The sequence below is a fragment of the Haliotis cracherodii genome, unplaced genomic scaffold (assembly GCF_022045235.1).
Source record: "Haliotis cracherodii isolate W230 unplaced genomic scaffold, xgHalCrac1.p SCAF_5, whole genome shotgun sequence".
Classification (NCBI taxonomy): Eukaryota; Metazoa; Mollusca; class Gastropoda; order Lepetellida; family Haliotidae; genus Haliotis; species Haliotis cracherodii.
The window spans coordinates 17642920-17668265 of record NW_027266308.1 but is presented as its reverse complement, the minus strand read 5'-3'; the positions used below and the strand labels follow the sequence as shown (position 1 = coordinate 17668265).

Genomic DNA, 25346 nt, shown 5'->3' with positions numbered 1-25346 from the left:
GACATTTACGATTACTTCTGGAAATTGCCGATGATTATAAGCTTACGAGCCAAAGACTGGAGGTACAATAATTGAGTACTAAAACTCTTTTACATGTTTATTTCACGTTTCACAGTGGTGTTTGCTGCACAACGCGCTATCGTTTTGCCATGAGTCCAGTTGACAAAAGACACTTTTTCTGCTATGATTTTCATTTTAACATATTACAATGTTAATTATGAAAATAATTCGTGTGTCAAAATAAATATTCAGAAGTGGCGATAACTCTATTCAGTGTGTACAATAAACAGATGATACTTTACTTGTTCTTCAACTATCACTTACTTAACTGATTACTGCCGATTGAGATTGCACCGTGCACGACAAAAGTAATAATGTGTGAACTGTTTAAAACAAGGTAAAGGAAACTAAAAATTGATAAATATAATTAAGGCATGATATTGAAGAAATATAAGAATTGATCCAACTATCAACTTCTTGAACACCCTCACCTAATCCTGTATGATGATAGGTAATTGTATATCAAAAGGAAGCTACGAATACATTTATCCTGAATAGTTTGAAAATGTCTTGATCAGATATGAGTACAAATAAAATAACAAAAGATAAAAAGGAATAAACTTCAATTGGTAATCAAGCCAAGATAAAATATATGTATTGGTACAAATTATGTTGATGGAACAATCTGGATTTCTCATATTTAACAAAGAAAAACAAACTAAAATTTTCATATCTTTATTTCTCAGAATATAATTTTTCAAAACTTAAAATGGATTGGGTGTCTTTGTCAGTCAAAAGCACCTAATTAAATTCCAGGAGAAAATAATTTTCTTGCTTGTAAACAAATGGTACAATGTGCTTTTTAAGTGTCTGATAAATATTGGCCATGTTGTTTTGTGAGTGAATAAGGCTTTTCACTTCCTCGTCCTTTGACAGGACGCACATTGTAACCATTGTGTTACTGTCAGCGGAAAGCTCCTCCAGACATCCATCACCGGATACTAGTACTTCATTGTGGTGACTCACTGGCCTGAAATGAATAATTCAATAATATTGTAATAATATTCCTACTTCAATAACATTTTTTATAAACAATGCTTATTCACCTTCTCTCAAAATATTGCTTATTTAGAAAACAACATTCTTCTCAAATAGAGAAGTTTAAGGAAAATTAATCACAGTGTGTAACATTTGCTACTTAAGAACAATCTTGAAGGCATCAATTCATCTGATATGTCTAAAACTCAAACAGTATATTCTTTGTAAACAGTAAACTCAACAGATGCATCAATTTAATGACAGTGTACTACAGCTCTTTATATCAATGTCACACAGAAATTCACTCTTGTTTTAATGAAACACGTTTTGATATTTGTATTACCTGTATGTATTTAATCATGAAATACTTTGTTTAGTCTGACCATGCTGAAAACATACTTGCGCTAGAGTGAAATAAATAAGATTTTTATTAAAATCAGGTGAAATATCACGTTTTGTCACACCTACAGTCAGTCTGCCTCATTGACACTATGGTTTTCTGAGTAAGGTCATGAAGATCACAAAGAAAATATAAGACTTGAATTTATTTTGTCAAATGCAATGTTTATCTCTTCATGTGGTTTACTAAAGTTGATATCTTGACTTGAAAATATTAACTTTGTCAGATAACAAGATGAGATATTATTAAACATATTTTATTGTCCAAAAAGACAAAGGGATTGGGCACAAGGGCAGCACTTATTACCGCCTTCTCCCTATATACAGTTATACATAATATTGCATAATGAAAATGAACAATTTACAGTTGAAACTTCACATTGTGGAAACATAGTGCACAATATATATACAGTGCTCATATGAAGGATATGTACAATGTGCTTGAAAGTGAAGACAGTGTGCATCTCATACATATCCTAATATTATACATTTTAGTGTTGAATATAGATTTAACAATATTAATGATTAACAGTTTGGAAACAATACTATGCTAGCTACTGAATCTGTTAGTCGTTTCTATATATTTGTGTACAGACAAGAATATTTTTGTATTCAGGAAAACATCTAAGTTTGGATCACCAAAAAGAATACTATGTAGAGTTTTTTGTCCTCCAAGATTATCGATAGCTGTCAGTAATGTCTCCCCAAAATCATCATATAAGGTACATTCGAAGAAGAAATGGAATGAATTTTCACAAGGAGCATGCTATACAAGGAGCATGAGATAAATTCATGCTATCATCGTTATTTGACAAGGAAAACAAATTTCTTCTATGTATTTATATTTTTTTATTTTTCTCGTTTTGATTGAATTATAAAAAAATATCAAAATAATCACACCACTTGACTTGATTGAAATAAACTAAAGTTCTAAAGATTGTTAACAATAGTAAAATATTACATCATAACAATATAATTATTGCAAAATGACACAGTAAACTATATTCTTACATATAAATTGATATGATAAATAATAGTAAATACATGGCAATTGCTTGCACAAAAGAAATCCTTTTGTTTTAAAAGTTTCAAAACATGTTTGTGGACATAAAACCAGATGGGTTTCACAATTAAACAAAGGGAATTAATGAGTTATGATTGCAATACGCATGGGAATTAAAAATAATTCTGTTTATAATTTAAGTTTTTAGTAATGTCAATATCAATTTATGCATTTGAAATATTTGAATACAAACTGTTAAAGATCTGTTTCTGTAAATTATATAAAGATCACATGTTGATTGAACATTTACTGGACATTAATTAGTTGGGTTTTTGTTCATTTCATGACATGATTCAATTGGTACAGTAAAGTAAATATCATTTTGGTAGAAATATTAATTGTTACCAAAATTGCAGATCAAACTGTACTTTACTTCAAATATTTACACATCCTTTATGTAATAATTCAGTTGAAATATTACACCTCTTCTATCTAATCTGACAACATTGACAATCAAAATAACAACTGTTCACAATCACAACAGCACAAGTAGATCTAGAGGTCTAATATTTTATTGGAATGCATTTGAGTCCATTACAATTTACATCAAATACGCAACTGATGCAAAATTCTGATTTGTTACGATTGTAAATTCTCAGTAGGTTTCAATTTGATACATTATATCAACATAGGCCTATATCAATTAAGTTAGTTTCTGACATATATCTAGATATGGTCAAAAGGTGAACATTTCGACTTCAAATACAACCCGCAAATTTATTTAAACTCACAATAAATAGTTTAATGGTGTGTAAACAATGAATTATTCTTTACAAGATTTCAGTAGCATTTGTATTAAGTCTGTTCAGCTACCATAAACTGCACTGGGAGTTAGGTGGTCATGGATATTTTAAATTGAAATCTTAACAGAACGGCCAGACTCAAATTTATATCGGTAAGGAGACCAGATAACAGTAGAATAGTTTGTCAATAAGAATAATGTTCAATACTTACGATAAATGTACCGGGATGGTTAAATTGTCACAGTTTGTCCCGATTGCGTGCCTTGTTGACATCTCCGTGTGTTTCATGTGCTATCCAGCCTTCACCTTCTGCTCTCCAAGCCTCGCTTTCAAACCGGAAGTAGCGAAGTGTGAAAAAGGTCAATATGTCCTTCCTCTACAACCCTCGCTTTGAAGTCGAATAAAATTCAAAATACATCACCCACACAAATACACGTCACAGTTTTGAATAAGGTGGGAAATTCCCTGTTCTGTGATATCATCCACTGCCATTTTAGTCCAAGCACAATTATTGAAAATGACCTCTGAAAATTAGGCACATCGTTAATGTCGCCAATTTTTACACATTACTAAATCACCACTCACGGGGTTATTTACAGCATGTTTTGAAATCAAAATTTAGGATATTTACTCGGAGAAATGAATTTCAAAAATAGTATGTTAGTGATCACGGGTATCTGTATTTTATGAAATCACCAATGATCATTCAAAAACGTCTCCGATAACACGAGAATCGTTTCGAATGTTTTGGAAAATACGCAAACACGAACGCCGAAGTGAACTTTCCGCCATATTGGCTAGTGTTTACAAAATCACGTTTGAGGTACACCGGTTATGAGGCGCCTGTAACATCATGTATATATCAAACTTAGCTGCCATACACACATCCTTGAATTCCTCATACATTTTAGAATCAAATGACCAATGGTCTTTGTCACCAATACAAAGTGGCTGGATGAAATCAAGCAAAATATGTCAGGTGTGAAAACGAACGCTGTGCTCGAAAAACTGCACTTGTTTGAAATGTAAACAAAGCAAAATACAGATTTTACACAGTGTAGCATTTTCTCCAATTTAGAGCTATCCATTCGTCTAATCTTTCAAGACATTGGCTCAACATTTTCAGAATATGCACGGGAAGAGAATAGTATGAAAAATTAGGGTATTTAAAATAGATACATTGCAATGATTTGATATTTTCAACAGAAATTGTCAAAGTTACCGTTCTGTGTGACGCCATGACTGACGCAAAATCACGCACAACGACAACGGTATTTATCGGAATTTCTGCCTATTTCGGTTCTTTTCGATGAAGATTATAAGAACAAATAACAGTACGTAGATTGTCAGAATGTTTCTGACTACTTACATGTCACATTTATGGCACATTTATGTATATGCGATCCCTGAATCAACGAAAGTCCTCTCGTAAAATCCCGCGTACTGTTGACAGTGAACACGCCATTTTGTAAAAGTCGGTCACAGGTAGTGATGTCATACGTCAACATTGTTGTACATATTTGGTAATTTCTTTGAGGTGAAGGTCCTTGAATGAGAGTGCACACGATCATTGTATCATGCTGTTTACAGTTTCAGTTATGATGTAGATTTTGCATATGTTTTATACATTTTTTCACACAATTAATTTTCCTTTGGATATTTGTTAATGTTCAAAATGATATCATACGCAAATATAAGCCACAACATGTGTGGTAGATAGTAGTTCTGTATATATTAATCATGTTTTATTAATTAGCTTTTAATTTACTATGTATGTTGTCAATAATGGTATTTTGTATATTTCAGATATTGCAGTAATCAAGAATTATTTATTGTATTTCTCATTTCAGGCTGCATACTTAAGTAGTTGTTAGTCAAGTATTATCATTAAAGCCCTATTCTAATGTCATGTTTTTCTTAGTGGGTCAGTCAACTGCTTGGTGGTCAATCAGAGTGTAAGCCCAGGCGTCCTCTGGATTGGCTAGCTTTAAATCTCTGTGTCCCACTTTCAAACCCCTTTGTTTTCACCCTGCACTTGGCATTACTACCTCACTGTGCACTGGACTGGAAGAAAGCATATACTTATATAAAGGTTTTCACGAGGGATTTAATCTATTTACAAGGGATTGTGACCACCCAAATACACCCCAGTGGGATTCACCGGGGTGTCGTTTTATCACGACAGAATAAATAATCAGACCTCACACCCTAGCCTGTGTCATTATGTTATCTGGGACACATATGCACATATAATAGCTACAACAATGGAGCCCCCAGTGAGAATCTGTTGACGACTGATGTTGGGTGGAGTGACAATTCCCGTGATCCAGTGACCATCCCAGTGATCCAGTAATGGACTGCATACCCATGTGAATACGTGGTAATTATGAACTATTTGGGTGCAGAATGTTATCAACTTGTCCAAGATTCACACAAACATGGACTCGTTTCCAAAGCTAGCTATGAAGCAATTGCTTTAGCTCTGTCTCATCAAATGCGCATTTGTTCTATTGTCAGCAAACAGTCATAATTGTGTTATACTCTACAGAAGATGCATCTTATATTTCTTTGAAAATTCAAATGGTGTTCCCTGTCATACTTTGTTACTGATTGTACACTGCAGTGTTATTCCTGTGTTGCAACACATTTTTTTTCTTTTGTATATTCAACCATGGTGCCATTACTGACTCAGTTAGGTGTGTCAGTTTGTTGAGTCTTACCCTGAAGGTCACTGTAAACTGTATTTCTTTATTTATTAGTGTTGACTACATGTACCCGGATACACATGCATTAGTGATGCATGGTATTTCATTGTGATGTGTATGAGTGGTGTGCTTTGTGTTTACATAATGCTTAGATAAGATTTAAATACTTGCTTAATTAATAAAGTGTGTAGGCATTCATCTTAGGCATTATGCATTAACCAAACCAAAACAGGTTATCCATAAACCCAGAATGACTCTGTGACTGACTCACTACATATATTTATCAACACCCTGCACTCACGGCACCTTGCACACATCTATGCACCAAGATGGTATAACAGGTGGTTCTGGTCGTGTCCCACTTATATTGTCATTAGTGTCGTCAAGCCAGCTTAGTTTGCTTTGATCTCACTCACTCATTTTATGTGATTGAACCCACCTACCCCATACTTTAGTATTAATTGGTAGTTAGACATGTTCATATTCTTTTCCAGGTGATCAACTCAGATGACTTTGCTGCTTCACTTGGTTATATCAAGTCTGCTTTACTGCCCTTCATTTCGTTTTCAGCTCATAATGCCTTCTTTTTAGCTATAATCACATTCTTGTCAATTTGCTTCTTTCATCGTCACATACATACTTAGTCACAAAGGTGACAACAGCGCTGGCGCCATATTGCACTTTAGTTTTTTTCGTCTTAGTGACACTTGTTAATATAAACTCTTCTTAGAACATTTGTCCGCGATTATATCCACTCTGTCCAATATGGAACTCAGTAAGGAGGAGTTGGGTAACATGGTGAAACTGTTTAGAAAGATGGGGATGACACCTAAAGATGATACTCCAGAGGATTTAAAGCATTGGATACATGGAATGTCTCAGGAGGAAGGTATTGCTATAAAGATGGAAGACTCGTCTGATACCTCACAGCCGCAAACAAGTCATAGCCATCCGACATCAGTGTCTTACCAGCATTTCCCCAGATTACCACTCTTCAGTGGAGAACATGGGAAAGATACAGAGTATGATCTTTGGAGATATGAGGTGGATTGCCTCATGGAGAGTAAGACATACAGCCCCGAGGTAATATTGCAAGCCCTTCGCAAATCACTTAAAGGAGAAGCAGCTTTGGTTTCCATGAAATTAGGTCATAAGGCATCTATTGCAGAGTTGTTGTCCAAATTTAAGAGTGCTTTTGGAACATTACGGAGTTGTTCCTCCTTGTTATCAGAGTTCTACAGTACCAGTCAGCATGATGACGAGGACGTGGCAACCTGGAGTTGTAGGTTGGAGAGGTTATTGTTCCAGCTTACTGAACTGAAGCACATCTCACAAGAAGAACAGGATGATATGCTAAGGTCAAGACTTTGGGATGGTCTACACACATCGCTTAAGAGTCTAGCTAGATACAAATACGATGCTATATCCAATTTTGATGAATTAAGACTATGCCTCCGTGAACTTGAGTTTGATCTGAACCATGGGACACCCAAGATCAGGCCCAAGTCTGCAACTGTGAAGATGGCCTCGACAACTGAGACTGCCAAAGAAAGAGACCTTTCGGAACTAAAGGACATGATGAAAGAATTGAAAGCAGAAATTTCAGAGATGAAAGAACAACAGACACAGATGTCTGCTCAGGTATATCAGTGTCCGTCATTTATACATCCCAATCCACCAAGCTATGAGGACAGACAACACCAGAGTGGTTCATGGAGGGGAAGAGGCAGAGATCCCAGACGTAGAGAGTGTGGACAAAAGGTTACTTTGAGGGGTGCACAGTCAGGGGATGCCCCACAGGGTGCGGCTGCACCACTGTATCAGCCCCCCAGCCCACAGCAGTCTCAGCCGACAGGTGGACGTATCACGTCACAGTGGAATAACACACAACCTCAAGGAAACACACCTATTTGCTACAGATGTGGATATCCAGGCCATTTAGCCTATGGTTGTCGTGTCGTGTCTGATTGGATCATCAGAGGCGCCCTTTAAACTTGCCCGTGCCTATGGGGAGGGGCTACCATTAGGCAATTCTCAACGCCCCACACACAGGCTACTGCCTCAAGGATTAGTAGGAACTTCTAATGAAGTTGAAGTTTACATTGAGGACATTCCAGTGTGCGCCCTTCTTGATACTGGAGCCACTGTATCAATACTTTCTCAATCTTTTTATGAGAATCATCTTTCTCATATCCCATTAGTGTCTTTGGATAAGTTGCTTGATATTGAATGTGCTGGTGGTGAGCAACTCCAATATCAGGGAATTATCGAGGTTACAGTTAGGACTCCTGGAGGTGGTGTTAATGAGGACTCTGTATCTTGTCTGTTTCTTGTGGTATCTGACACCAGATACAATGCAAAGGTGCCAGTTTTACTGGGCACAAATGTGTTATCACATTTTCTTGAAACATGCCGAAACCAAAATGGAGAAAGGTTTTTACAGAAGGCCAATTTGCATACCCCCTGGTACTTAGCATTCAGAAGTATTGTATTACATGAAAAGGAATTGGAGAGAAACCATGGGAAACTTGCTTTGGTTAGGAATGCAGAACATAAAAGTGTTGTAATCCCTAGTAATAGCACCACAGTCATCAAGGGTCAACTGAGCAGAGGGTTAGCATATCCTCAGGTATGTGCATTGCTACAACCAACCATCAGTTCTGCAGTACCACATGATCTTGACATTGCCCCAACTATCATCCAATACAACCCTCAAGGACAGGATACCATTGAAGTGCACATCTCAAATGTCACTACCAAGGCTGTCGTCATTCCGACTCGGGCTATTTTATGTGAGCTGCAACCGGTCACAATTCAAGATCTACCACCTGGTCGTCCCGTAGACTCTGACACATTGATTGATCAGATAGAGAGGGATAAGGAGGGCCTAACACGTGATCAGATTGAGGAAGGATTAGACACCATACTCAAATTCAAGGACATCTTTTCCAAGGCAGATGATGACTTGGGTCACTCAACACAAGTTCGGTATCGGATTGAGCTCTATGACCACACGCCCTTTAAGCAGAGACATCGTCGTATTCCACCAGCTATGTTTGATGAAGTTAGAAGTCATTTACAGGAGTTGCTATCTGCAGGTGTAATAAGACACTCACACAGCCCATGGGCATCCAATGTAGTCCTTGCTAAGAAGAAATATGGAAAACTCAGGATGTGTATAGACTTCAGGCAGCTGAACCGCCGAACCATCAAAGATTCCTATGCACTCCCCAGAATCGAAGAAATGCTTGACTGTTTAGGTGGTATGACCTACTTTTCTGTCCTTGACATGAAGAGCGGCTACCATCAGGTAGAGGTGGAGGAAGATCATAAGCAAAGAACCGCATTTACAGTAGGTCCTTTAGGGTTTTTTGAGTATAACCGGATGCCCTTCGGCTTATCCAATGCTCCAGCTACTTATCAACGACTGATGGAGAAGTGCTTAGAAGGTCTGCACTTGAATATATGTATGATCTATATTGATGACTTGATCATTTTCTCCAGGACATATGAGGAGCATGTCGAGAGGCTTAAGCTTGTGTTCCAGCGGCTGCAGGAATGTGGACTTAAGCTAGCTCCCAAGAAATGCAAGTTTTTCAAGAGAAAGGTCAAATACGTCGGGTACATTGTTTCAGCTGATGGCATTGAAGCAGATCCTGAGAAGATTGACAAGATTCGTCAATGGCCTACGCCAACTACACCAGAACAAGTTCGACAATTCCTGGGGTTTGCAGGCTATTATCGAAAATTTGTCAAGGACTTTTCAAAGATTTCAAAGCCTTTATCTGAACTACTGCCAAAGACTGCTTCCAAGAAGTCAAGAGCTCAGAAGCTGACCAAACAGGAATGGACATGGGGTGTTTTGCAGGATGGAGCTTTCAATGAGTTGAGGATAAAGTTATCAACACCGCCAGTGCTTGGTTACGTTGATTTCTTGAAGCCTTTTGAACTTCATACTGATGCCAGTACCCAAGGTCTCGGTGCAGTACTGTACCAGGAACAAGAAGGTCACCTAAAGGTCATTGCTTACGCCAGTAGGAGTTTGAACCGTTCAGAGAGAAACTACTCAGCACATAAATTAGAGTTCTTGTGTCTGAAGTGGGCTATCTCTGATAAGTTCCACGACTACCTGTATGGTAATGACTTTACTGTAGTGACAGATAATAATCCGCTCACATACGTACTAACTACAGCTCGACTTGATGCTACGGGTCATCGCTGGTTGGCAGCCTTGGCAAGCTACAACTTTAGCATCAGATATAGACCAGGAAAAGAGAACGTGGATGCAGACACTCTATCCCGGCTGCCCACTGAAGAAGCCAATACTGAGGTTGATCAAATCACAGCAGATTCAGTTCGTGCTATCTGTGGAATGATCAATGTAAACAGCTTGGTAGAAAGTCTCTGTATGTCCACAGATGTAACAGGAGAGACGGAAATCAATGTAGACGAAGATCAGTGTAACATGAATGCCAGTGATTGGAGACGTGCGCAAGCTAGAGACTCTTGTCTTGCAACCATCATTGAGGGACTGGAGAACAGGATCAAGCCTGACAGAAGGTCATATATAGGGAACTCAGAGATGACAATATTGTTGAAGAACTACGACCACTTCAAAATCCAGAAGGATGTTCTCTACCGTATTGTTCAACAGCATGGAACTGAACAGAAGCGACTTGTTCTCCCTTCACGGTGTCGAGCAGCAGCTTTACGAAGTCTTCACGAAAATATAGGACACCCAGGCAGAGACAGGACAGTTTCTCTCCTCAAGGAAAGGTTCTACTGGCCTGGTATGACCAAGGATGTTGAGATTCACATACAATCTTGTGGCAGATGCATGAAGCGCAAGTCCTCCACCTCAGTTCGTGCACCTCTGGTTAGTATCGTAACATCTCTTGAACTAGTGTGCATGGATTTTTTGACATTGGAACCCTCTACAGGTGGTCAGCAATATGTTCTTGTGATAACAGATCATTTTACTCGTTATGCACAGGCATATCCATCAAAAAACACTTCAGCAAGAACCACAGCAGAGCTGTTCTTCAACAACTTTGTAGTCCATTATGGTTTGCCCAAAAGGATTCATTCGGACAAGGGAGCTAACTTTGTGGGCAAGGTGATGACTGAGCTCTGTCAGATTCTAAAGATCGATAAGTCCTCCACAACACCTTATCATCCCATGGGTAATGGAATGTGCGAGAGGTTTAATAGGACATTGTGCAATATGCTTGGAACACTTGAACCTGAAGCCAAGAAGGATTGGAAGACCCATGTTGCACCACTAGTGCATGCGTACAACTGCACACGACATGAATCTACTGGACACTCTCCTTTCTATCTCATGTTCGGTCGTCATCCCAGACTTCCTATAGATCTGGCCTTTGGACTAGACATAGAACCTGTCACCACGAGATCAATTCTCAAGTATACCAAGACCTTTCAGGAAAAGCTGCGTAATGCCTATGAGATAGCTACTAGACAAGCCAAACAGTCTCAATCCCAGCAGAAGTCCTACTACGATCAGAGTGCAAGAGCAGCTGTATTAGATGTGGGTCACCGTGTCCTTGTTAAAGTAGTAGCTTTTGACGGTCGTCACAAACTAGCTGACAAGTGGGAAGATGACATTTACATTGTCACCAGCCAACCAAACCCTTCCATACCAGTGTATGTTGTTGAAAAGGAAAACGGAGGGGGCAGGAAGAAGACTCTTCATAGGAATCTGTTACAGCCCATTGGTTCTCTTCCTAGACCAGAAACATCTGTTCCTGTACCCAAACCACGGAAAAGGAGGTCTAGCCCACGTCTGCAGCCTACTATGAGAGAGACAGCATCAACTGATAATGATCAAAACACCACCGCAGAGAGTGAAGATGATGACTTTGTACTTGTCCCCATCTCTTCATCAGAACCGTCAGTTTCAGCTGCAGATGTAGTTGATAGGCCAGCTGAGGTAGAGGCAGATATAGATAGTACTGCTGATGATGAAGATGCAGAGGACCAGTCACAGGAAGTTGCTCTAGATTTGGAGCAGGATGTGGGTGCATCTTCAGCGGTGGATAGTTCCAACAATGATACATCTGACACAGCACAGACATCACAGGAGGACGAAACATCTGAAGTTCTAAATTTACCTTCAGAACCAGGGATAGCGCAAGATGTTAGCGTACCTCAAGAGAGATTGGTCACACCACCAGTACCATGTCCCAGGACATCCAGTCGTTCCAGGACTAAACCACAGTGGATGACCAGTGGTGAATATGTGATGTCAGCAGCTGTACCAAAACCTGATTGGAAGTCCAGAGCAGACTACCTCACTTCATTGATGCTCAGTGGTATTCTGACGAGTGATCCTGGACAAGTTCAAGACACTCTACTTCACCTTATCTCAGGCAAATGATGAGGACATCATTTAGTCCCAGGGGGGGGAAGTGTGTGGTAGATAGTAGTTCTGTATATATTAATCATGTTTTATTAATTAGCTTTTAATTTACTATGTATGTTGTCAATAATGGTATTTTGTATATTTCAGATATTGCAGTAATCAAGAATTATTTATTGTATTTCTCATTTCAGGCTGCATACTTAAGTAGTTGTTAGTCAAGTATTATCATTAAAGCCCTATTCTAATGTCATGTTTTTCTTAGTGGGTCAGTCAACTGCTTGGTGGTCAATCAGAGTGTAAGCCCAGGTGTCCTCTGGATTGGCTAGCTTTAAATCTCTGTGTCCCACTTTCAAACCCCTTTGTTTTCACCCTGCACTTGGCATTACTACCTCACTGTGCACTGGACTGGAAGAAAGCATATACTTATATAAAGGTTTTCACGAGGGATTTAATCTATTTACAAGGGATTGTGACCACCCAAATACACCCCAGTGGGATTCACCGGGGTGTCGTTTTATCACGACAGAATAAATAATCAGACCTCACACCCTAGCCTGTGTCATTATGTTATCTGGGACACATATGCACATATAATGGCTACAACACATGTATGAACGAATCTTTGATAATCTCCTGTTTGTTTGAACATTGTTTATACATGTATAACAATTGATAGGTTTTTAGTGTCGAATACGATATTTCTTTCCTTTGGACAAGTGTTACAAGATGAAGCGTAAAGGTAACTGCAGCATGTACGTATTTCTTGGGATGTGTAATAGTCAATATCATAAGTTCATATAACCAATGTCTTTGAATAGCTGTTTCATTTTATTTTATAGCTAAAAATGAATAGTTCTATGTTACTTTGACAAAATGGATAATATTTTTCGTAAAAAGATATGCACACATTTCTGAAATTGTCTTGGTCTTGGAATTTAAAAATATAATAATTGTCGTTTGATACACAGAGCCATGATAGCTAACGATTCGCCAGGTGCGTGTTAGCCACAAACAATTATTCCTCTTGTTTTGCATTATATAATCAATGGGTTCATTCTTTTTTCAATATTGTGATCACAAGATATTAAACTGTTCACTTTATTTCTCCAGGAATTGTAAAATGTATAAAATTAAACCCATGCCAAGTACCTAGCTAGCTGTTGGTTCAACCGGATACGATTATCCTGATAGTTCTATACCAATAGAGCTTTCTTTGCATCTTTTAGTGTGTAATTCTGAGACAAGATGAAGAGAAATAATAACAATATCTGTCCAATATTGAATATAATTTGGTTGTTTTGAAATATTATTTTGTGTATTTCATTACGTTTGAATACTATTCCTGTTGTTTTTTCTGAGTTAAGGGAGAAGCCCCATTTGTCAGCCCATTGTTGTATTTTATTAAGAGATTTTTGGAGTAAATTTTGGGCCATTTTAATGCTTTTAGTGCGGATCCAGAGGGCTCCGTCGTCCGCGAATTTCGATGTGTTTACTTTAGGGGATAGGCCCTCGAATAGATGGTTTATCATTATATTGAAGAGGGTGGGGCTGAGGATACTGCCCTGGGGAGTGCCATTTTCTAGGGGACATTGGTCCGATAGTGTTTGGTCTATACCCACGGTTATTTTACGATTGTTTAGGAAGTCCTGGATGTAGTTTATTATCTGACCTTTGAGTCCTATTTTTTTAAGTTTTTGTATTAGCCCATCGTGCCATACCATGTGGAAAGCTTTAGAGAAGTCTAAGAAGATGCCTGTGGTATATTGTTTATTTAGTTGTCCTGTCTTAATATCTTGCTCTAGTCGGGCGAGGTTATCTAGGGTTGAGCGGCCAGGAGTGAAACCGCTTTGATCTGGGTTTATGATTTTTTGGGGGGTTAAGTAATGTTGTAATCTATTTTTAGCCATTGATTCCATTACTTTACATAAGTTTGAAGTTAGGGATATTGGTCTATATGAGTTAGCTTGATTAGCTGGTTTATTAGGTTTAGGGATTGGTATGACTAGGGCCTGTTTCCAGGGAGTAGGAACCTGTCCGTTTAGGTAGATGAGATTGTATAGTTTGAGTAGTGCCTGGAGTAGTTTTAGGGGGAGTTTTTTAATTATTTGGTAAGGAGTTAGGTCTAATCCTGGGGCTGTGCCCTTTTTCCTGTTTTGGATTACGTAGAGGAGCTCCTCCAGTGTGTAGGGTTGGTTTATTTCCAGCTTGTTATTGTTTGGTTCTTTTGTGGGTTTGTTTTCTGTTTTAAGTTTTTCTTGGAATTTTTGGCTGAAGTTGGAGTTACTGCTGACGGCCGAAAAGTGGTTAGCGAGATTATTTGCTTTTTGGGCGGGGTTGGTTGAGTTGTTAATGCTAGGTGTTTTTTTTATGTCGTTTTAAACCTCTAATGGCGTGGATTTTGCGCCAGACCGTTTTGGCATCTGTACGGTAATTTATACCTTCGCAGAATTTTTTCCAGTCTCTACTTTTGGCTATTTGGACTAGTTTTTGAACCTGGTGGTTTAGTTCGTGGGCTAACTTTAGATGTTTGTAGTCGCGTTTTGCTTTATTGAAGGCTGATTTACGTTTTCGTCTAGTCTGTTCTATTTCCTCATTCCACCATGGTACGGTCGGTTTGTCTGTTTTAGATGTTTTGAAGGGGATGGAGGTTTTGGCTGCGTTTATTATATAGTCTGTTAGGTTTTTACAATAGGTTTCTGGATCATTATTTTCTATTTCGTTTAAGTTAGCTTCGTTGCAGATATCTTGGAATTGGTCCCAGTTAGCTTTATTGTAATGGAATTTTGATTCTTGGTTTTCTGTTTGGATTGGTACGTTTGTATTTCTTATAGTTATGTTTATGGGGAAGTGGTCACTACCTAGCGGGACGTCGTGCACTTCCCATTGAGTACTTTGAGCTAGATCTGCGGTGCATATGGTTAAGTCGATAGCCGACATTTTTTGGTTTATCTTATCGTACCTCGTGGGTTGGTTGCTATTTAGGAGTACTAGATCGTTTGTTTCTATTCATTCGGAGATTAATTTGCCATGATTATCTATTTTATCATCTATGCTCCATGTAGGATGGTGAGCGTTAAAGTCTCCTAGGAATATAGTAGATTTATCGCTTATTCGGAGTATTTTGTTTAGATCCTCAGGTTGGACTTTTTGTTCCGCCCAGTGGTAAATATTTATTATGTTTATGTTTCGGTTATTTAATGTGATTTTAATGCCGTTGGCTTCTAGGTTTGGCGTGTCTATTTTTATTTCTTCGTAATTTATATCTTCCCTGCGGCTCTTCTTGTTTTGGGTTTTGCTCTGTCAGTTCTAACTGAGTTGTAGTTAGGTAGTGTAAATTTGGATGTTTTTGAGAATTTGGTTTCCTGGATACAAGCAATGTGAGGGCCTTTATTTAGTTTAAATTTAGTTTTTAGTTCATGGCCGTGGGAGGTGAGTCCGTTGGCGTTCCACTGAAAAATATTTAGTCCTTCCATTATTGGGTTCGGGTGATTGGTGATTTAGTTTTTAGTTTTTAGTTTATTCGGTGACTTCTTTTAGACGGAGGTTAAAGAGGAAGAAGGGTAGATTGGTTAAGTTTAGATTGAAAGCTACTTTGTGGAATGATTTCATGCTAACTTTTGGGGAGTTTTGACTTTGCATGTATGCTAGGAGTAAGGTGAGGTTATTTAGGTTTTGGATGTTGTCTTGTTGGGAAGTTTGGTTTGTTTTAGTTGGAGTAGTTTCTATTGTTTCCTCAGTAGTGGAGAAATCTTCGTCATCGGTTAGATTAGGGTTAGCTGTTTGAGTTTCCATGGGGGAGGCATGTGATGTGGAGGGTTGTGTAGGTGTTTGCGGGATGGGTGTAGCTGATGATTTCTTAGTGTTTGTGTTGTTTTGTTGTTGTGCTTGCTTGAGGGGGAGTGTTGTGGCCATGTGGGCTGTAGGGTGCTTGGATGAGTGTCGTGTTGTTTTGTGGTTTGTTTTGCATGCGGGGGTTGATGTTTTGGCTATGTGAGATGTGGGAGGGTTCGTGGTTGGTTGAGTGGCTGCTTGTGTGTGTGAGGTGGGTGCGGTTTCTTGGTAGGGGCCCCAGACAGAGCTGTCAGTTATGGGTGGGGTGTTTGTTTGTGGGATGGTGTTTGGGTGTGGTGTAGGGAGGAGTGGTTTAGATGCAGGTGTTGCAAATTTTCGTGTTTGGATTTTAGCCGTGTCTATGTTTATGTGTTTGTTGGCCTGCTGGGTGGGTGTGTGTCTGTGTCGGCATTGGTTTGAAAGTGAAGTGTGTTGGGTGGATTTGCAGTGGATGCACCAGGGTGTGCATGTGCCTGTGTAGTCTGTTTTTGCGCATTTTTTACATTTAGTTTTACGGTATGTGCATTGGGAGGCAGTGTGGTTGTATTTGAGGCACTTTGAACATTGCTTAACCTGCTTTATTTAGGGTTTGACTTCTAAGTTGGTGTGGGCTCCGAAGGATATGTGTTTGGGGGCTTCAGGGAATCTAGCGGTCTTTTTGAAGTTGATTATGACAATGGAGGTTGAGACCGTTTTTCCGTTTCTTGTTGAGGTTATTCTACGCGTGCTGGTGATTAGGGGTTGAGGGTTTTGGTCTTGGTTTATGTTAGCTTCTAGAGAGTATAATTGTAAGTCCTCAGTTGTTTCCCTTGGGTTAACCCTAATTACGCCTCGTGTATATTGTTGCCAATTAGGTGTTTGTTTGATTACCGTGACGTGGAATATTTGAGTTATTTTATTTGCTGCGTTGTAAGATTCTCGGTTAGGGAAGATTATCTGGTATCCTTTGTTGGCTTTTTTAATATTGTTGTAATTTATTTTTTCTCTTTTAAACCAAAGTCCTATTTTATCTTCCGAAAGTTCTAGTGAGAGAGTGGTGCCTGAGCCTGCTGAGAAGAAGTAGAGGGCGAAGGTGGTGAGGAAGGCGGCCGGGGAGGGTGTGGGCGATAGAGGTGGAGTGGATGTGTCGAGTTTGCGTTTTTTGGTGTTTTGAGGTGGCGAGTTAGCTGGTTTGGTGGGGGTTGTGTGTGTCGTGTTTTCGCCATACTCGGTCGGGACGATGTTTTCGAGTGACCTCCCGGAAGTGTTGTGCGCTTCCTTACTTACTTACTTACTTTGGAGATTTAACGTGCGCTTTCCGACTGATGCGTATTTCGCACACGGGCCCGGCCAGGCCATTTAATGTGTTTCCGAAAGGGGCGAAGGTGGTCTGTGCAACCTAAGAGGGGGGTTTTAGGGGTTGCTTATATAGAATTTGGGAATTTTGAGATTTGGAATAGATGCCGATGGGATTGGGGAGGAGAACTAAGGGAGCTGGGTATGGTGGATGTTTGTTTGTTTATGTGATTTTGATTTGGTAGGTTATTGTGTTTTTAGATGCGTTTTATTAGTTCCGTTTTTATTAAGAATACGCCTAAGGCCTTGAAGTTTTCTAGTTTATTTTGTGGGTTTAGTATTTCTTCTAGAGTGAGAGCCTTGTTTAGATTGAGGGTGGTTTGTAATGCGGTTCGATGTGTTAGGTAGTGTGTGCAGTGGATGAGTGCGTGTTCTGGGGTTTCTGGTTGTTTGCAGTGTGGGCAGTTACCTGTAGTGTGTTTTTTAAATTTTTTTAGGTGGTTATTTAGGTTGGTGTGTCCTGTTTGGAGTTTAGTGATTACTCTGTCGATTTTTTTGGATGGATGGAGAATTTTTGGTTTGGTTAGTGGTTTGCTGAGCACTTTTTTGATTTGGCTATTTGAGTTTAGATATAGGTTATGCCATTTTTTTGTGATTTTTTGTTTGTTTACACTTTTAATTTCTGATTTTGAGATGGGTAAGTTTAAGCTTATTTCTGGGATTTTGAGGGATAGTTTAGCTGCTTTATCGGCGTTTTCATTACCGTATATTCCTACGTGGGCGGGTATCCACAAGAAGGTTATTTGTTTGCCTGCCTTAGTTAGGTCGTTGGAGCTTTTAAGTATTTGATTTATTAATTTAGGTCGGTTTTTGGTATTTTTGTTTTGGAGGGCTTGCAGTCCACTTAGGGAGTCGGTAAGTATTAGGATTTTTTGGTGTTTTTTTTATTCTTGATTATGGAGGGCTGAGGCCATGCCCATTAGTTCTTCCGTGAATATTGATTGGTTATTTGGGAGTCGGAAGGATTGTGTGGTTTTAGTTGGTTGTGTGGTATGGACTCCGAAACCTGTGTGTTTGGAGGTCGGATTTGAGGATCCGTCCGTGTAAATGTGACACCAATTTGGCCAATTTTCGTGTAAGTATGCTAGTGTGGTAGTTTTAGCTATTTTTGGGTCGGTTTGTTTATTTATTTGGCTAGCTAGTGTTGTGTCTATTTTGGGTATTTTAAGTTTAGGGGTGAAGATATTTGATTGTTTGCAGTTTTGTTTAAGATTTTTAATTTGGTGTTCATTTAGGTAGTTTGTTATTCTTTGGGATATTGGGGTAAGTAAGGGGTGTTTACGAGCTAGAGCTTGGTTTTTGGGGCTGACGTTTTGGTTTATTAAGTTTTGGATGAGAGGGTTTAATTGGGACGCGGCCCAGAAATTTAAGCTTAGCTGTTCCCTGCGTAGACTTAGTGGCATTTCTCCTGTTAAGGCCTGAAGTGAGGTGTAGGAGGTGCCATGTTGGGTGCGTGTAATTAGTTTGAGAGCCTGATATTGTATTGAGTCAAGTTTTTTAGATAGAGAGTTGTTTAGGGTGTTGTATATGGCGCAGCCGTAGTCTAGTTTTGATCTAATTAGTGATATGTAGAGAGAGAGGAGAGTATCTTTGGATGCTCCCCAGTTAGAGCCAGTTAGGCATCTTAGGGTGTTTAGGTCTTTACTGCATTTAGTTGTTAGGTTTTGGATGTGAGCATCCCAGGTGAGATGTTCATCGAAAATAAGTCCTAAGAATTTGGTTTGTTTTTGAAATTTGATTGTTTGATTGTTTAGCTGGAGGATTGGGGAGGCGGGTTTCATGTTTTTATGTTTGAATACTATTCCTGTTGTTTTTTCTGAGTTAAGGGAGAAGCCCCATTTGTCAGCCCATTGTTGTATTTTATTAAGAGATTTTTGGAGTAAATTTTGGACCATGTTCATGCTTTTAGTGCGGATCCAGATGGCTCCATCATCCGCGAATTTTGATGTGTTTACTTTAGGGGATAGGCCCTCGAATAGATGGTTTATCATTATATTGAAGAGGGTGGGGCTGAGGATACTGCCCTGTGGAGTACCATTTTCTAGGGGACATTGGTCCGATAGAGTTTGGTCTATACCCACGGTTATTTTACGATTGTTTAGGAAGTCCTGGATGTAGTTTATTATCTGACCTTTGAGTCCTATTTTTTAAAGTTTTTGTATTAGCCCATCGTGCCATACCATGTCGAAAGCTTTAGAGAAGTCCAAGAAGATGCCTGTGGTATATTGTTTATTTAGTTGTCCTGTCTTAATATCTTGTTCTAGTCGGGCGAGGTTATCTAGGGTTGAGCGGCCAGGAGTGAAACCGCTTTGATCTGGGTTTATGTTGTTATTTTGGGTTAAGTAATGTTGTAATCTATTTTTAGCCATTGATTCCATTACTTTACATAAGTTTGAAGTTAGGGATATTGGTCTATATGAGTAAGCTTGATTAGCTGGTTTATTAGGTTTAGGGATTGGTATGACTAGGGCCTGTTTCCAGGGAGTAGGAACCTGTCCGTTTAGGTAGATGAGATTGTATAGTTTGAGTAGTGCCTGGAGTAGTTTTAGGGGGAGTTTTTTAATTATTTGGTAAGAAGTTAGGTCTAATCCTGGGGCTGTGCCCTTTTTCCTGTTTTGGATTACGTAGAGGAGCTCCTCCATTGTGTAGGGTTGATTTATTTCTAGATTGTTATTGTTTGGTTCTTTTGTGGGTTTGTTTTCTGTTTTAAGTTTATCTTGGAATTTTTTACTGAAGTTGGTGTTACTGCTAACCGCCGAAAAGTGGTTGGCGAGATTATTTGCTTTTTGGGCGGGGTTGGTTGAGTTGTCAATGTTAGGGTTTTTTTAATGTCGTTTTAAGCCTCTGATGGCGTGGATTTTGCGCCAGACCATTCTGGCATCTGTACGGTTATTTATACCTTCGCAGAAGTTTTTCCAGTCTCTACTTTTGGCTATTTGGACTAGTTTTTGAACCTGGTGGTTTAGTTCGTGGGCTATGTTTAAATATTTGCAGTCGCGTTTTGCTTTATTGAAGGCTGATTTACGTTTTCGTCTAGTCTGTTCTATTTCCTCATTCCACCATGGTACCGTCGGTTTGCCTGTCTTAGATGTTTTGAAGGGGATGGAGGTTTTGGCTGCGTTTATTATATAGTCTGTTAGGTTTTTACAATAGGTTTCTGGATCATTATTTTCTATTTCGTTTAAGTTAGCTTCGTTGCAGATATCTTGGAATTGGTCCCAGTTAGCTTTATTGTAATGGAATTTTGGTTCTTGGTTTTCCGCAGGCGTGGGTGAGTAAGGAGCTGGAATGTCTGCGAGTGTGGCGTTGCGGGTGTCAGTCATGTTGTTTGGGTGTTGTTTTGGAGAGTTGGAGAGCGTGTGTTGTGGTGAGTGGTGGTGAAGTGGGAGTGGTGGTGAAGTGGTTTTAGTAGGGGGGTTTGGGAAATGGATTAATTATTATTAAAGATTTATTTTGTTCCTGGAAGGCTGGGATTAGGTGAGACAAGTGGAAAGCGGGGATTAGGAGATATTTAGTCGAAAGAGTGGAGGTATGTGAGTGGTGGGCGTGGGTGGTGAGTAGGAAAGAGCGTGCGTTGTGTTAAAGAGAAGGGGGGATTAGGGTTTTTTTTGTTTTTAGGAGTTGGGTCAAAGGGTGTGTTTGAGTGGGGGGCGTGGGTAGTGAGTAGAAATGAGTGCAAGCTGTGTTAGGGAGATGGGGGAGGATAAGGTGTTTGTTATTTATAAGAGTTGAGTGTTGTTATTTTTAAGGATTTAGGGGTTTTGTGATTAATTCGGTGAGAGTGATTTAATAAGAGTATGTGAATAAGGATGAAAGGATAACGTGATAATTACCGATGATGGAGTTTCCTTGGCTGGCTATCAGGCAATGCTCTGTGCTGGCTTGGGAAGTGTTGCTCGCTTGGGGTACAAACTGCAACTGATTGTCTGGCCAAGACTCGATTATTTACAGACCGCTGTCCTATAGCTGGAATATTGCTAGGTTCGGCGTTAAACAACAAACAAACAAACGGTGAGAGTGATTTTAAGAGTATGTGAATAATTAATGACAAATCTAGCCAGAATAAATGGTTTATCCTCACTTTGCCACCAGGCCACCAGGGATTAACAGTCGCAGTGTTTATACAAGCATGGGGGCCATATCAAAGTCACCAAATACTGAACTGAGTTCACCCCCTCAATTAATGTCAAAAGTGTTCACTGGCAATATTGGTGAGCGAATTTTCTTATTTGTTGATTAATTACTGATTAACGATCAACGTTCAGTTTGTAGATCCTGCTATATAAGAAGGTTAATTTTCAGTTCATTCCTAAATGAACACCAAATTAAAAATCTTAAACAAAACTGCAAACAATCAAATATCTTCACCCCTAAACTTAAAATACCCAAAATAGACACAACACTAGCTAGCCAAATAAATAAACAAACCGACCCAAACATAGCTAAAACTACCACACTAGCATACATACACAAAAATTGGCCATATTGGTGTCACATTTACACGGACGGATCCTCAGATCCGACCTCCAAACACACGGGTTTCGGAGTCCATACCACACAACCAACTAAAACCACACAATCCTTCCGACTCCCAAATAACCAATCAATATTCACGGCAGAACTAATGGGCATGGCCTCAGCCCTCCACAATCAAGAATCCAAAAACCACCAAAAAATCCTAATACTTACTGACTCCCTAAGTGGACTACAAGCCCTACAAAACATAAATACCAAAAACCGACCTAAATTAATAAATCAAATACTTAAAAGCTCCAACGACCTAACAAAAGCAGGCAAACAAATAACCTTCTTGTGGATACCCGCCCACGTAGGAATATACGGTAATGAAAACGCCGATAAAGCAGCTAAACTATCCCTCAAAATCCCAGAAATAAGCTTAAACTTACCCATCTCAAAATCAGAAATTAAAAGTGTAAACAAACAAAAAATCACCAAAAAATGGCATAACCTATATCTAAACTCAAATAGCCAAATCAAAAGAGTGCTCAGCAAACCACTAACCAAACCAAAAATTCTCCATCCATCAAAAAAAATCGACAGAGTAATCACTAAACTCCAAACAGGACACACCAACCTAAATAACCACCTAAAAAAATTTAAAAAACACACTACAGGTAACTGCCCACACTGCAAACAACCAGAAACCCCAGAACACGCACTCATCCACTGCACACACTACCTAACACATCGAACCGCATTACAAACCACCCTCAATCTAAACAAGGCTCTCACTCTAGAAGAAATACTAAACCCACAAAATAAACTAGAAAACTTCAAGGCCTTAGGCGTATTCTTAATCAAAACGGAACTAATAAAACGCATCTAAAACCATAATAACCTACCAAATCAAAATCACATAAACAAACAATCATCCACCATACCCAGCTCCCTTAGTTCTCCTCCCCAACCCCATCGGCATCTATTCCAAATCTCAAAATTCCCAAATTCTATATAAGCAACCCCTAAAGCCCCCTCTTGGGTTGCACAGACCACCCTCGCCCCTTTCGGAAACACATTAAATGGACTGGCCGGACCCGTGTGCAAAATACGCATCAGTCGGAAAGCGCACGTTAAATCTCCAAAGTAAGTAAGTAAGTAAGTCAGTTCATTCACTACGGCTGCGCCATATACAACACCCTAAACAACTCTCTGTCTAAAAAACTTGACTCAATACAATATCAGGCTCTCAAACTAATTACACGCACCCAACATGGCACCTCCTACACCTCACTTCAGGCCTTAACAGGAGAGATGCCACTAAGTCTACGCAGGGAACAGCTAAGCTTAAATTTCTGGGCCGCGTCCCAATCAAACCCTCTCATCCAAAACTTAATAAACCAAAACATCAGCCCTAAAAACCAAGCTCTAGCTCGTAAACACCCCTTACTTACCCCAATATCCCAAAGAATAACAAACTACCTCAATGAACACCAAATTAAAAATCTTAAACAAAACTGCAAACAATCAAATATCTTCACCCCTAAACTTAAAATACCCAAAATAGACACAACACTAGCTAGCCAAATAAATAAACAAACCGACCCAAACATAGCTAAATCTACCACACTAGCATACATACACGAAAATTGGCCAAATTGGTGTCACATTTACACGGACGGATCCTCAGATCCGACCTCCAAACACACGGGTTTCGGAGTCCATACCACACAACCAACTAAAACCACACAATCCTTCCGACTCCCAAATAACCAATCAATATTCACGGCAGAACTAATGGGCATGGCCTCAACCCTCCATAATCAAGAATCCAAAAAACACCAAAAAATCCTAATACTTACTGACTCCCTAAGTGGACTGCAAGCCCTCCAAAACAAAAATACCAAAAACCGACCTAAATTAATAAATCAAATACTTAAAAGCTCCAACGACCTCACTAAGGCAGGCAAACAAATAACCTTCTTGTGGATCCCCGCCCACGTAGGAATATACGGTAATGAAAACGCCGATAAAGCAGCTAAACTATCCCTCAAAATCCCAGAAATAAGCTTAAACTTACCCATCTCAAAATCAGAAATTAAAAGTGTAAACAAGCAAAAAATCACCAAAAAATGGCATAACCTTTATCTAAACTCAAATAGCCAAATCAAAAAAGTGCTCAGCAAACCACTAACCAAACCAAAAATTCTCCATCCATCAAAAAAAATCGACAGAGTAATCACTAAACTCCAAACAGGACACACCAACCTAAATAACCACCTAAAAAAAGTAAAAAAACACACTACAGGTAACTGCCCACATTGCAAACAACTAGAAACCCCAGAACACGCACTCATCCACTGCACACACTACCAAACACATCGAACCGCATTACAAACCACCCTCAATCTAAACAAGGCTCTCACTCTAGAAGCAATACTAAACCCACAAAATAAACTAGAAAACTTCGTATTCTTAATCAAAACGGAACTAATAAAACGCATCTAAAAACATAATAACCTACCAAATCAAAATCACATAAACAAACAAACATCCACCATACCCAGCTCCCTTAGTTCTCCTCCCCAACCCCATCGGCATCTATTCCAAATCTCAAAATTCCCAAATTATATATAAGCAACCCCTAAAGCCCCCTCTTAGGGTTGCACAGGCCACCTTCGCCCCTTTCGGAAACACATTAAATGGCCTGGCCGGGCCCGTGTGCGAAATACGCATCAGTCGGAAAGCGCACGTTAAATCTCCAAAGTAAGTAAGTAAGTAAGTAAGTTCATTCACTGCAAAATGGCAAATGCACATGTGGATATTCAGTTCATTCCCAACAGTCGTGGTGGCAGAAGCCTTGTGTATCAAGGTTATAAGTATCGTGTGAAGAGGACCAGAGGTACCAGCAGTCACTGGAAGTGTTGCTTATCAACATGCCCGGCTACCATCAACGTCCAAATGTCCAACGGTTTGGTCTACAAACCAGTTTCTCTTCAGATCCTGCTGTGAATCTTCTTGTTCGCCGCGCCTGTGTCCTGCCTCTCCTGAGACTTTGTGACATTGACGATGTGTGGCTAAACGCTCTTCAAGATGCCGACTTATTCAACCCTGCCATCCTCCAGTTTGCAGATTACATGACAGAAACTTGGGTGGAGGTTCCTGGCCGATCCATGTGGAACCACTTCAACAACGACGGTGCCAGAACAACTAATCACGTTTAGGGCTGGCATGCCAAAATGAATAAAACTAGACATTCCCACCCCAACAAGTTCATCAACATCATCCAGAAAGAACAATCCAATACTGAAATGATCATCAGCCCACTCCGAGGAGGTGGACGTCAGCCTCCACGTAAGAAGAAATACAGAGAACTAGACCACCGTCTTCAA

At 39.5% G+C, this 25346-nt stretch overlaps 1 long non-coding RNA gene across 3 annotated transcripts; it reads right to left on the bottom strand.

The window, feature by feature from the left end:
* Positions 1-749: 749 nt before the first annotated feature.
* On the bottom strand, positions 750-22308 carry LOC139442929 (uncharacterized). 3 transcript variants are annotated; one of them, XR_011651706.1, is made up of 4 exons: positions 21330-22308; positions 3455-3631; positions 1382-1442; positions 750-1030 (listed from the first exon to the last, which is right to left on the bottom strand). It is a non-coding gene; the product is annotated as an uncharacterized lncRNA (long non-coding RNA). The 3 variants fall into 3 exon arrangements; XR_011651708.1 differs by having other exon boundaries at positions 3455-3569; XR_011651707.1 differs by lacking the exon at positions 1382-1442.
* Between the last annotated feature and the right edge of the window lie 3038 nt (positions 22309-25346).